Raw genomic sequence first — 11746 nt, forward strand, 5'->3', positions numbered from 1 at the left:
TCTCTCTCTCTCTCTCTCTCTCTCTCTCTCTCTCTCTCTCTCTCTCTCTCTGTGTGTGTGTGTGTGTGTGTGTGTGTGTGTGTGTTTCCCTCTCCCATACCCATTTTTCCTCTTCCTTCTACCCCCTTCACTCTTTCCATTATCTGTTTCTCAAACAGCATTTCTCTTTGTAGCTTTGGCTGTCATAGAACTCACTCTGAGGACCAAGATGGCCTCTAAAACAAAGATCTTTCTTCCTTACAAGTGGTTGGATTAAAGACATATGCCAATATTCCCCTGTCAGACCAAATATTCCAAATAAATTTCTAGAACAAGTGATTATCAATTTGGACTCTGAATCAAATTCTACCCACTGGCATTTTCTCAGAGTGTGATCTTAAGCACTCAGAACTCCTGTCACCTCCTCTAGAGTACCTGTGTCAGAGGACTCTAGGTGTGAAGGAACATGCTGTATACATACCCACCAAACTTGGAACTGATTCAGGCACAGAATAATCTCAATGGACATGTCAGCTGATGGTTCTCTCATTCAGTGCCTTGGCATGTGACCTAGGAGAGACAATTCTGTTGATTACTGATCAGCTCTTTCCCTACCTGAAATAGAAACGACAAAAGTGACCAAAACAGTATGATGACTGAGCCAGGTTCCCTTTCCAAACAGTGTAAAATCTTGGTCTTCTCTGAATTCAAAGTGACTCTGCATCCAACATATGACTTTAATCTCCTGCTATAATGCCTCTCTGAAAAGAACCTGAGAATCAATTATCAGTGTGAACAGACTCTTACTTTTCTCACTGTTGGCATGTAAAATCAAGTGGTAAATAAACTACGGTTATAATAGACTTAGGACCATCCCATTCTAAGAACATGATTAAATGAAAAGTATCACCCAGTATTGAAGGATCAGCTCCACAGGGGTCTTCCATCTCCTTCTAGGTGCAGGAGCCTTCTCAAAACTTCAGAGAAGCCTGCCCAATATACATGAGAATGCAGTTGTTATTTTACATAGAACTCGTCATTTCCTTTAATGAATATTAAGTATGTATGAGGACTAAACTGTTGTAAACAAAACAAAAGCACCACTTCCCAGATAAATAGTAAAGAACTATCAACTGAAAATCAAGGGTGTAAGGTGAAATAGTTTCATAGTTTTATAGCTTAGATTGTACTGTAATGTAGTATAGTAAGAAGAAACAAGTGTTTAAAATATTCTAAATACTTAATCAACAACATTTCTCTTTGCAACTGAAATAGTCCATTATATAAAACTGTGGGTCTGTGTTTTGCTCTGCCACCACATGAAGCTTGACTCTGTTTCCTCAATGCCCAATAATAACACTGTTAGTTCTGGGCTTCTTGGGTTTAAGGAAAGCTCTAAGATACTGCTCTGGTTAGAGGAAAATGGAGTCTAAGATGTGGAAATGTTGAAGATGACATTCCCTGACTCCTGGGCATCTAGTTACCACTAGAAAACTGCACAGAAAAGTCAGGGATGAAATGTTGGGAGGCCACTGGCCTGTGAGGAGGCCCAGACAACTAGGGACCCACCAGCTGAGGACAGCTTCTTGTCCCAGGCTGGGAACTCTAGATTATCTCAGATGGGAATGAAGCAGTAGTTGTTTGGAAACACAAAGAAGCCTTCTATGGAAGACTTAGGTAGCAAGGCTGTGTAGGTGAAGGCCTTCTCCATGCTCCCCATGGCAGTGGTAGATGAAAGAGACAGTCCTTACTTCCAAACTCTTTATTGGTGTTCATCATGGAAAATGGATGTGTACCTACTCCTCAGGATGGCCCAGAGATTAAATACCTTTTGTGGGAAGAAATGTCTAAGAAGGGAAACTTATTGGCTAAACACTAAAGGCCTCTAAGTACCACATTAACATTTAGTACTCTTTTGAGGAACATGACTGACTTGTGGAGCTTGACACTTGCTCCAGGACAGAAATCAAGCAAGGAGCAAGGAGGCAACTAATGTCTCAGGATGGGGTTCACAATTTCTAGGTTCTCAGACCTGTTCTTCCTTACCAAGTTCCCTGACATGGTCCACTGTTCCACAGAAAACCACAAGCAATCAATACGTAGAGTTGTGGATCCCAGTCTAAGTAGATCCATGAACAAAAAACTCCTGCAGCCAAGGCTCAGAGAACACTGCAGAAGATGGGTGGAAAGATTGAAGAGCTGGGCGATCAGGGAGCTTGCTGTGAGACTGTGTCTCCTGGTCATGTTAAGGTGATGTGGCTGCCTGAACATGAGCTAAACAGGGACAACAATTAGACATGCCAAGGTACAGGAAAGCCCACTACTCAGCCCATACAAGGAAATACAGGCAGCTAAGGAAAGCTAAGAACAGAGGAAGTCATCTTCTCCACGAGAGAGGACACCAATTTTGTGTCTAAAGCCAAATGTCAACATGGAAAACACACACACAAGTAACGCTACACAGACTGAGCATGCTGGGGTTCTGCATCTACAAATATGTATTATGTAAGAAAAGGAGGCCATGAAAGCTACTGACAGCATAGGGGGTTATTTGGAAGAGTTTTGAGGGAGATGGGGGAACAAACAACTCATATAATTGCATTGTAATCTTTAAAAAAATCAAAGAATTACAAAGTTAATCAATAGGGAAAAATGTTAGAATTCATCAACACTGGGTAAGAATTAATAAATCAGAGCTGAGGTGGAGAGTTGGTGAAAACATTTAATAATTTGGCTTTGTGAAATAGATTGGAGAAGAAGAAGGAAAGGCTTGGAGGTCAAAAGAAGAGAACAAAATACTCCTGGAACAGGAAATGTCCAGAACAATTCTGAACATTCCTTGATAGAGCAACTGTAAGGTTTCAACTGCTAAAAAGGCACAGAGATGACCCCCTATTCTGCATGAAGCCAGGAACTCATAATTGTAGGCACTGTGTCATCTTTCAGTTACAGAAATCACAGACAGCCTGAGATCCATGGTATCGTCAATAGGCCTCAAACATGTGAACAGGGTTCAGCACAACAATGACCTGACCTTGTCATCTGGGGGAAGTAGAGAGCAGAATGGAAGAGGGAAATCTCTCTGCAGAAGTCATAGGCCTCAAACATGTGAACAGGGTTCAGCACAACAATGACCTGACCTCCTTGTCATCTGGGGGAAGTAGAGAGCAGAATGGAAGAGGGAAATCTCTCTGCAGAAGTCACAGAATTATGGGTGTTTATGGCCATATGAGTTCACTGCATCAAGAGAGGAGAAAGGTAGTGTGTGTGTGTGTGTGTGTGTGTGTGTGTGTGTGTCCTCATCTAGAACATGGATGCAGCCACATACACCATGCTGTGAGTTGCTGTGTAAAGAGCAGGGTTTAAGTCAGGTCTGAGAAATATCTGTCTGTCCTTATGTTTATCAAATTCTGTATTTGTCATTGACACAGCTCACCTTACCATACCAACATTGCTCTCACTTCTGCTGTGCCTCCCTGAACAATGGACAGATGGTTTAGAAGGTGGGACTGGCTCTGCTTCATGAATGGAGGTGTTATTTACAATGGAGATACATCAGGCAGTATTCTTTATCTAACAATTCTACTTGGACAAGTACTTGAAAGTGAGTGGAGGAGAAACCACCAGTGTCTCAGACAAGGAAAACCATCGCTAAGCAAACATCAACACTGTGTCCAGAGATTAAATTAAGAAAAGGCCTGTAGGGTGTATTAGGAAAACCATGAAAAATATTTGGGCTAAGAGGAGACTGAAATTCTTTATTGTCCTCCAGGCTCACTATTGCTGCTACACTGTTGCAGTATTTCAAAATATGCATTCAGAAACAGCAGAAAAGACAGTGTACTCTTATGGGAAAGCGACAGGAAGTCCCCGAGAAGCCTTGTCACAGACCTGACAGGAGTTTTGTCATAGATGTCTGTTGTTATTACAGAAACCCAAATGTTCTGCAGGAAAAAAAATTTCCTGATACAACCCATGATGTGATGGGTTCTGTAATGAAACAACAAAGTACAGGCCTCATTACTCAGCAGCTTTGACGGACTCTTTCTAACAAAAAGGAAGATAGATTTCTGTTTATCTATTCCTAAATCAGTGAGAAAATAAAGTTGGTGAAATTTTGTGTGCTAGTAACAGAGATCAGACCTAGCGAAAGCAACAAAACCATGGTGTTTCCATTATTTGAGTGGTTTCCAATTGTTTCTCCCAAGAAACAAGAGTCATACACTTCTATTCTTAGGACCTGGGGAAACCACCACCAAGTTCACTGTAGACTATATATTTAATATCTTGCAACCATGTTCCTTAGCTGAGACATCCCATGGGTCAGAGGCCAAACTAAGGACAGCCTCTGAGATCTCATAGATCTAGTTGAACTAGGAGTAAGACCCAGCACTGTGTGAGGCTGTCCACTGTGCAGCTTTGAACATGCAGGTTCATTTGCTTGGAAAGTTATTCTGTCTTACTTAAGGTTTTACTGATGTGAACAGACACCATAACCAAAGATTCTCTTAGAAGGGCAACATTTAATTGGGGCTGGCTAACAGGCTCAGAAGTTCAGTTTATTATCATCAAGGTGAGAGCATGACAACCTCCAAGTAGGAATAATGTAGGAGGATCTGAGAGTTCTACATATTGTTCCAAAGGTAAACAAAAGACTATTTTCCAAGAAGCTAGGAGAAGGGTCTCAAAGCCCACTGTAAAGTGAACTACTTCCTCAAAAATGTTCACACTTACTCCTTCAAGGCCACACATCTTAATACTGCCATACCCTGGACCAAGCTTATTCAAACCACCATATTTCACTCCCTGGCTCCCTTAGGCTTGTTCACACACGAGTCAACAGGAGCCATATATAGCCATAGCATAAAAAAGATTACATTTATTCAAATTTACACAATCCCCATATTTTATAGCAGTCTCAACAATGTAAAAAGTCCAAAGTCTCTTCTGAGATTCATCCAATCACTTAACTATAACCCCAAAGCAAGATACCAAACAAGGTAAGCAAAATCCAAACTGCATCTCCATGTCTGATGCCAAAGTGGTTTTCAGATTTCCAACTCCTTTTTGATCTTGGTTGACTGCTAACAATCATCATTCTCCTTGTCTGGTTCCACTCCCTGTTAGCTGCTTTCCTCAGCAGATATCCTAGAGCTACGGCAGCTCAGCCATTTTGGTGTCTCCAGAGCAACTTCAATGTTACAGCTTCTTGATTCAGTGTTTGGGCTCCTCCAAAGGTCTAGGGTCACATTAACATTATTCTCCACCCTGAAACCTCCCAAGCCAGGCTTCCACAGTTCAAATCATCCTTAGCAACAAAGTCATCCATATTCCTATTAGGGTAGCCCAATAAGCCCCACTTACAGCATCCTGCTGCACTCCAAATCCAAAGTCCAAATGTCCACATTCTTCCAAATAAAAGCATGGTCAAACATACTACAGCGATACCCCAGTCCCTGGTACCAACTTCTGCCTTAGTTAGGATTTTAATGACATGAAAAGACACCATGAGCAGGGCTATTCTATTAAGGCAACATTTAATTAACACTAGATTACAGGATCAGAAGTTCAGTTCATGGTCATCAAAGTGGGAGCATGGTAGCATCAGGCAGGCATAGTACAGGAGGAGCTGTGACTTCTACATCTTGTTCCAAAGGTAAACAGGAAAAGACTAGCTTCTAGGATGAGGTCGTTAAAGCCCATGTCCACAGTGACACACTTCTTCCAACAGGCTACACCTAATGCAACAAAGCCATATCTCCAAATAGTTCAATTCCATGGGCCAAGAATATTCAAGCCACCACAGCTGCAAATCTCTGAATTATTAAAACCAAAGAAGTCAAGTCCAATAACAACTCTACGCAGACACAGAGCTGAAGACATTACATTAAGATGTGGCTTTAAAGCTTCCTTTTAACATGAGAAGACCAGCAGAAAGGATGAACACATAAATTCACAGTGTGACTTAAGTGCTGACACAGAGAGTCATTTACTTTAGAAAATCGAATGCAAACCAAAAATCTATGGCTATCCCAGAAGTGTGCAAATGAATATCCTCAGAAGAAAACACATTCTTTATCCATGCAGAACACAGTCCTCTGTGCTGAAGAGCTGTCAGATCTCAGTGTCTCCATTGCAGATGTTGAAAACCTCCCTAGGAACTCCTCTTCCCTCAGCCTGCCTGGGACCAAATCACCTGTGATTCTGCACTTGGGTGCAGGGCACTTACCCAGATGGACATGGCAGGGGAGGACTCTGAGCCTGAGGAGATTCTGCACAGGATGAAGGGAGTATTTAATGAATGGGAGCAATTTGTAAATTTAGTGTTTGTAGAACGTGACAAGTTCTCACTGTGGACCTTCAGACCTGGTATCCCAGTGGAGCATCTTCTCCACCTTTGACCTTACTCCCTGTGATCTGGATAACAGTCATCTGGGGAGGGCTGGGCACAAACTTTATCTGAGTTATCTTGCAATACCTGTGGGAGGGATCAAAAAGTTTGCACCAAGTAAACAACTCTAACTTTGCTCATTTTGAACCTTGGGTGTAATCAATCACAAATCATTTCATATTTTGTGATATGTCTGCTCTGGGGCGAGAGACTCCTGGGCCTCCCATGACTTCCCATCAGCTCTGAGGCTGTCTCCTTCCAGTGTTAACATGCAGCCTTTTGATCTATCAGTCCTCTTGTGGAATATCTGGATTCCATGTAGTATTGGTTCTGTGTACCTTAATTTCCATATGCTCAGTTTCAGGATTCAAGCTGTGAGTGACATTTACAAGTAAGTTTTAAAAGAAATGATAGAAAAGTGTAGAGGAAGAGAGGCACAGCTGGAGGCCTTTGGTAAGGCACTCATGAGTACCCGAATGCAGCTTAGGGCAGGTTTAACCTAAAATCCTAATATCACTTCCTGTTCACTCTCTGCTCTATGCATGGGTTCAAGATCTGAGTTCTCACTAAGAGGACACCTTAGCAGACTGAAATTTATTTGGAGGTCAAAACTGGACATTCAATTTAGGCAGGACATTGAAGTTATCATGAAAGAATGAAACTTTTCATTAGAAGCTAGACAAGGAACATGACAAAATCATGGTTTGACAGTAGCTCCAAATTTCTATAAAGAGATGATGTTATACTCATGTTACTCATGAGTGCCTTACCAAAGGCCTCCAGCTATGCCTCTCTTCCTCTACACTTTTCTATCATTTCTTTTAAAACTTACTTGTAAATGTCACTCACAGCTTGAATCCTGAAACTGAGCATGAAGACTGGTCTTCATGGTGATTGCAGTGGAAGTTATGTTGACACCCGTAGCACAGTGATGTGTTGAAGGTGCTGACCTTTGAAAACTGATGCATTTCCAATGAAATCCTTGCTAGGTCTCAGTGCTGACATGTTTCACAGAGCAAGTTTGATGCCTCCCCTTCATTCCCATAGTGTACTGTTCTACAAACATTTCTGGTGGATCATAGTGTGCCATGATGCTTTCAACAGAGCCAACAGTGGTCCTTGATCCTCAAATTTAGGTTATACATAAGCCTCATTCTTTTATAAACAAGAGTCAAAGATATTTTCACTCAGAAGAAACTATAAATATACTAACTCTACATATAGAAGTCTCATCAAGAGATAGTAGATAAAGGATTTACTGGGAACAAAGAGAAGAGACGGATAAGCTTGATTCTCGCATCTATTTTGTTTATCTTTTTTCTAATAAAACTTTCCAAAATTTACTAATATTAATTACACTCAGTCACAATTACCTCTGTTTTATCATATTTATTCATCAGATCCTCATTAGAATTGAATTAAGCTCGAGTATAAGGGATATTTACTGATGACTAAACAGGAGTATTTGAACAACTTGGACAATTCAAACAACTAGTAAATGAGATACTGAAAATCGCTTATTATAAGTGTGTTATGTAGCAGTTTCCTCCAGAATTAAAAGTCGTTTTTCTTGGAAGGAAACATTCTTAGTCATAGAGTAAAAGTGAAACACCAGGATATTTTAGGACAGGATGGTGACAAAGAGGTGAGACAACAAGATGTTCCAGGGAAATCGTCCTCACCCTTCCTAACACTGCAAACCTTTAATACAGTTCTTCATGTTGTAGAGACCTCCCATAAAATTATATTTGTTGCTATGCCACAACTGTAATTTTGTTATTATATGAATCTTTTTTATTTATCATACATTTTTGTCTACTTTTCAATCATCTAAATTTTATTTTTGTAATAAGAATGTTTTCTAAGTATCACCTGGCAATAAAGAAGCCTATGGCCAATGTGCTGAGGTAAGAAATAGGAGATGGGACATCCAGGAGAGAAAGAGACAGAGACAGAGACAGTAGAGAGAGAGAGAGAGATTGATTTGAGAACAGAAGCACACTGGGTACAGACACACCGTCCAGCTCAGCCTACATGGAGCTTGGGAGCCTGACATCTGTGCACACTGCCATCTATTGCTGTGCCTGACACAGTGTCACAGCCTGCATCTGAGGCGTGTCAGAAACACTGAAGGAGAAACACTCATGGGCCTGAAAGGACTGAGAAAACTAGTCTGAAGACTTGCTCAAAATTATGTTGAAGTATTAGGGAAAGGAACAAGAGGACTAAAAATTAATTCTTACTGTATAAGTAAATTTATAGTCAGCTTGCATTTAAGATTCAGAGAGAAGCAATATTGAATTACTGAATGTGGTGCATATTTAAGAAGGGAATTCTGTGTTTCTTATTCCAATTGCCATGCCTGATGCTTGCTAGCATGCATTCTCACTATGAACAAAGTGAACTGGAACATTTCTAAGATGTTAAGAAAGATATACATCATGAATGGTTCTGTAGGAAACTAGCCTGGTCCCAAAGGAATGGGTGTAATTTGACATTGGCACAGCTCTGTCAATGACCAGTGGCTCAGACCCACGTTAAGCAAAAAACATTCTTGGGTAAAGCTTAGTGGGATGGCAAACCCTTCCTCTGATCCAAATAGCAATGTTTTCAGTGTGGGCAGAGAACGTCCACTATAGCTTCCCCTACTCCACATGTTTACATCCTGAAGACTGCCTACTACAGAGACAGTTACTCCTGAGATGACCTAAACCTGCCTCCCTGACCTACAGTATGCAATGCCCTGTCTCCCTGCTCAACTGTATGCAACAACCTACTTCCTTGTTCATCTGTATGCAATAACATCACTTCCTTTTTTAACTCAATATAATATACGCACTCAGCTTCTGGAGTGCTGCGGCTTCTCCATCAGAGATCCTGATCCAGTTACAGGTTTTCCTTATGTGTTTGTGTGCTTGTCCTTTCTTCATTTCTTCACTAACTCTAGAGTGCTGGGACCCAAGCTGTGGAAGGAAGTAACTCAAGTGACTCTCAACATGACCAGAAGATGAGGCTTTGCTGCACAAAAACATGGATGCATATGCTATCAAGTCAAGGGATGAAAGCAAGAACATGGATGAAGGGAGAGGCTGATCGCTCTCCAGCTGATTAGAGATAGAGAGGCTCCATCTAATAAGTGGTAGTACACATCAGAGGTCAGAGGGTCTGAAGGAGGGGCCCTCCCCCACAGTCAACTGTTTGTAAAATCCAGAACTGATCCTGAAAAATGCTAACTAACCAAACCACGAAATTTCCACTACCAAACAAATTAGAAGACCGAGCTTTAGCAGGGCAAATTTTGTTCAAGCCAAAGATTGTGAAGATAGGATAAAACTTCTGTCTCAAGAAACACTTTCCCAGGGGTTCCAGTCTGGGCCCAAGCATAGAGAAGATCCCAGGCAGCTGCTCTGTACCCAACCTCACAAAACCCAGAGGAAGAGGGCCTCCCAGGAGCTCTAACCCTGGCAGTATCTCAGGTAAAAATGAGTCACCCGTGATGTCTGCTGTTAGAAGTTCTAATCCAGATGCTGGCCTCTGAACTTACACTACTCAGACCTTTGATGAACCATTGACAAGAACACCAAACAGCTAGAGATTGACATCACTACTCTGAAGAAATCCCTCATGTCTCTGTCTGAAGAAACCTCCAAAAATTGCAAAGGACTTTATTGGACTTGACTTACTCTTTTACAACAGAAAAGACTGTGTACAGCTCTTGACTGTGTACAACCCTTAAAGAAGAATGTTGTCTTTACATAGACAAGAAAGGGGTGGTTAAAGAGAGCATGAAAAAGGTCAGAGAAGGCCCTGAGAAAAGACACAGAGAGAAAGAGAAAGATGAGAGCTGGTACAAGAATTGGCTTTCAACCTCTCCATGGTTGTCAACCCTATTTCCTCCCATCTTGGGACCATTAATTGGGTTATTTTTGCTTATTTCTTTTGGTCACTGGGCCTTAAATAGGCTGACTAACTTTGTGAAAAAAAGATAAATAATTTGGTAGCAAAACCTATTCAGATACTAATTGTAAGTTAGCTATGAAGGAACACAAGACTCAAGATGAGGTTGTTACTCTATCCAGGGTATTCTCAAAACCCTTCTCCACCCAACCTAAAAAAGGGGACTCCTGCCCCTAGACCAACCAGAGAGGGCCCACCCAGAACCCCCTCTGACAGGCGATCTGAATTCTTGCTTAGGCTGTGAGGCTAAGCACTGCAAGGGAATATAAATAAAAGTTAAAAATATCTCTCTGGGTTCCCTGAGGGACAAGCCTGACTGCATAGGGGTAGATGTCAAAAGTATCCCCTCTCCAGGAAAAAGACATCAGAATGGGTATGGCCCTCATAACTCACTGGACAATGGCAGGGGGACCAGAGCCATTACAAAGTCTCCTTCAATTACTGGAGGTCAGCCTCTTTCCCAGCCTTCACAAGATTAGAATTGCCACAGCCCTTCTATACTTAGAGAAGGGAGGAGATGTTAGGGGCAGCCCTGCTTATGTGCTGAAGGCCTAAAATCAGTCATAGGCCTAAAATCAGCAATAGGCCTGTCATACATGTATACTAACACCAAGTCTTGGGTCTCTGTGGAAAAACATTGAAACAGATGGCTATAAGCTATTGTAAACAGGCAACTTTTGTGGAAATTACCAGCCTGAGTAGTCATAGGCCTTATAAATAGGTAGCCTTGGTGGATAATACCAACTTAGATAAGGACAAGTGAATCATAGGCAGAGTCATAGTGACCTGTCCCCTGAACCTCCACCCAGCCAATACCATGTTCTGAAAGATATCTGTATTCCCACTGAACACCCACACTCTGGTGCCATCCCCTGTCCCGACCTGTGGGTCTCAGTTATTCGTGGGGGCGAGGGGAACCAAAACCTGGAAGAGAAACGGGCGAGAGAAAGGAGGGACCCAAGCAAACGGTTGCTTGTCAAGAGCCGTGTATTTTAAAAAAGGCAAGCTTTTTATAACAAGCTCGGGTTAGGGGAGGGGGAAGGCAGGTGGGGTCATGGAAAGGTACAGCTTCTTCTTGGCCTGTGCCCTAGAACATTTTGTGGTTAGGGGCTTTTCTCAGAAGTAGCTATCTCTTGTGCATCAGCTTTCAGCAGGATGAGGCATAGTCAAGGTATTCAACTGAACAGGATGTAGGTGGGTGACAAGGCTTCGGTTTCCAGGCGAGGGGGAAGGCTGGCAGGGGTCCCTGTTAGGGGTCCTGGTCTCTGACAATCCCCTTCCCCACATCCTGCCTTTTTTGTGTTTATAACCCCTGTGTGAATAAGTAAACATTATGATTTGGTTTTAAAAAAAATAAATAAAAATAAATAAATCACCAAAAAACCACTTTCACAAAGGGAAAGGTTTCAGAGGGTTTGT

The 11746-nt window shown here is 41.8% G+C and overlaps 1 protein-coding gene across 1 annotated transcript in view; it reads right to left on the minus strand.

Moving 5' to 3' along the window:
• Positions 1-550, minus strand: part of LOC114633135 (vomeronasal type-1 receptor 53-like) — a 1861-nt gene extending 1311 nt beyond the window's left edge. The window contains exon 1 of the mRNA XM_028781748.1: positions 461-550. The gene's annotated coding sequence lies outside the window, so the exon portion shown is untranslated. The remainder of the gene's footprint in view (positions 1-460) is intronic.
• Between the last annotated feature and the right edge of the window lie 11196 nt (positions 551-11746).

This window comes from Grammomys surdaster, unplaced genomic scaffold, assembly GCF_004785775.1.
Source record: "Grammomys surdaster isolate TR1022 unplaced genomic scaffold, NIH_TR_1.0 531, whole genome shotgun sequence".
Lineage (NCBI taxonomy): Eukaryota > Metazoa > Chordata > Mammalia > Rodentia > Muridae > Grammomys > Grammomys surdaster.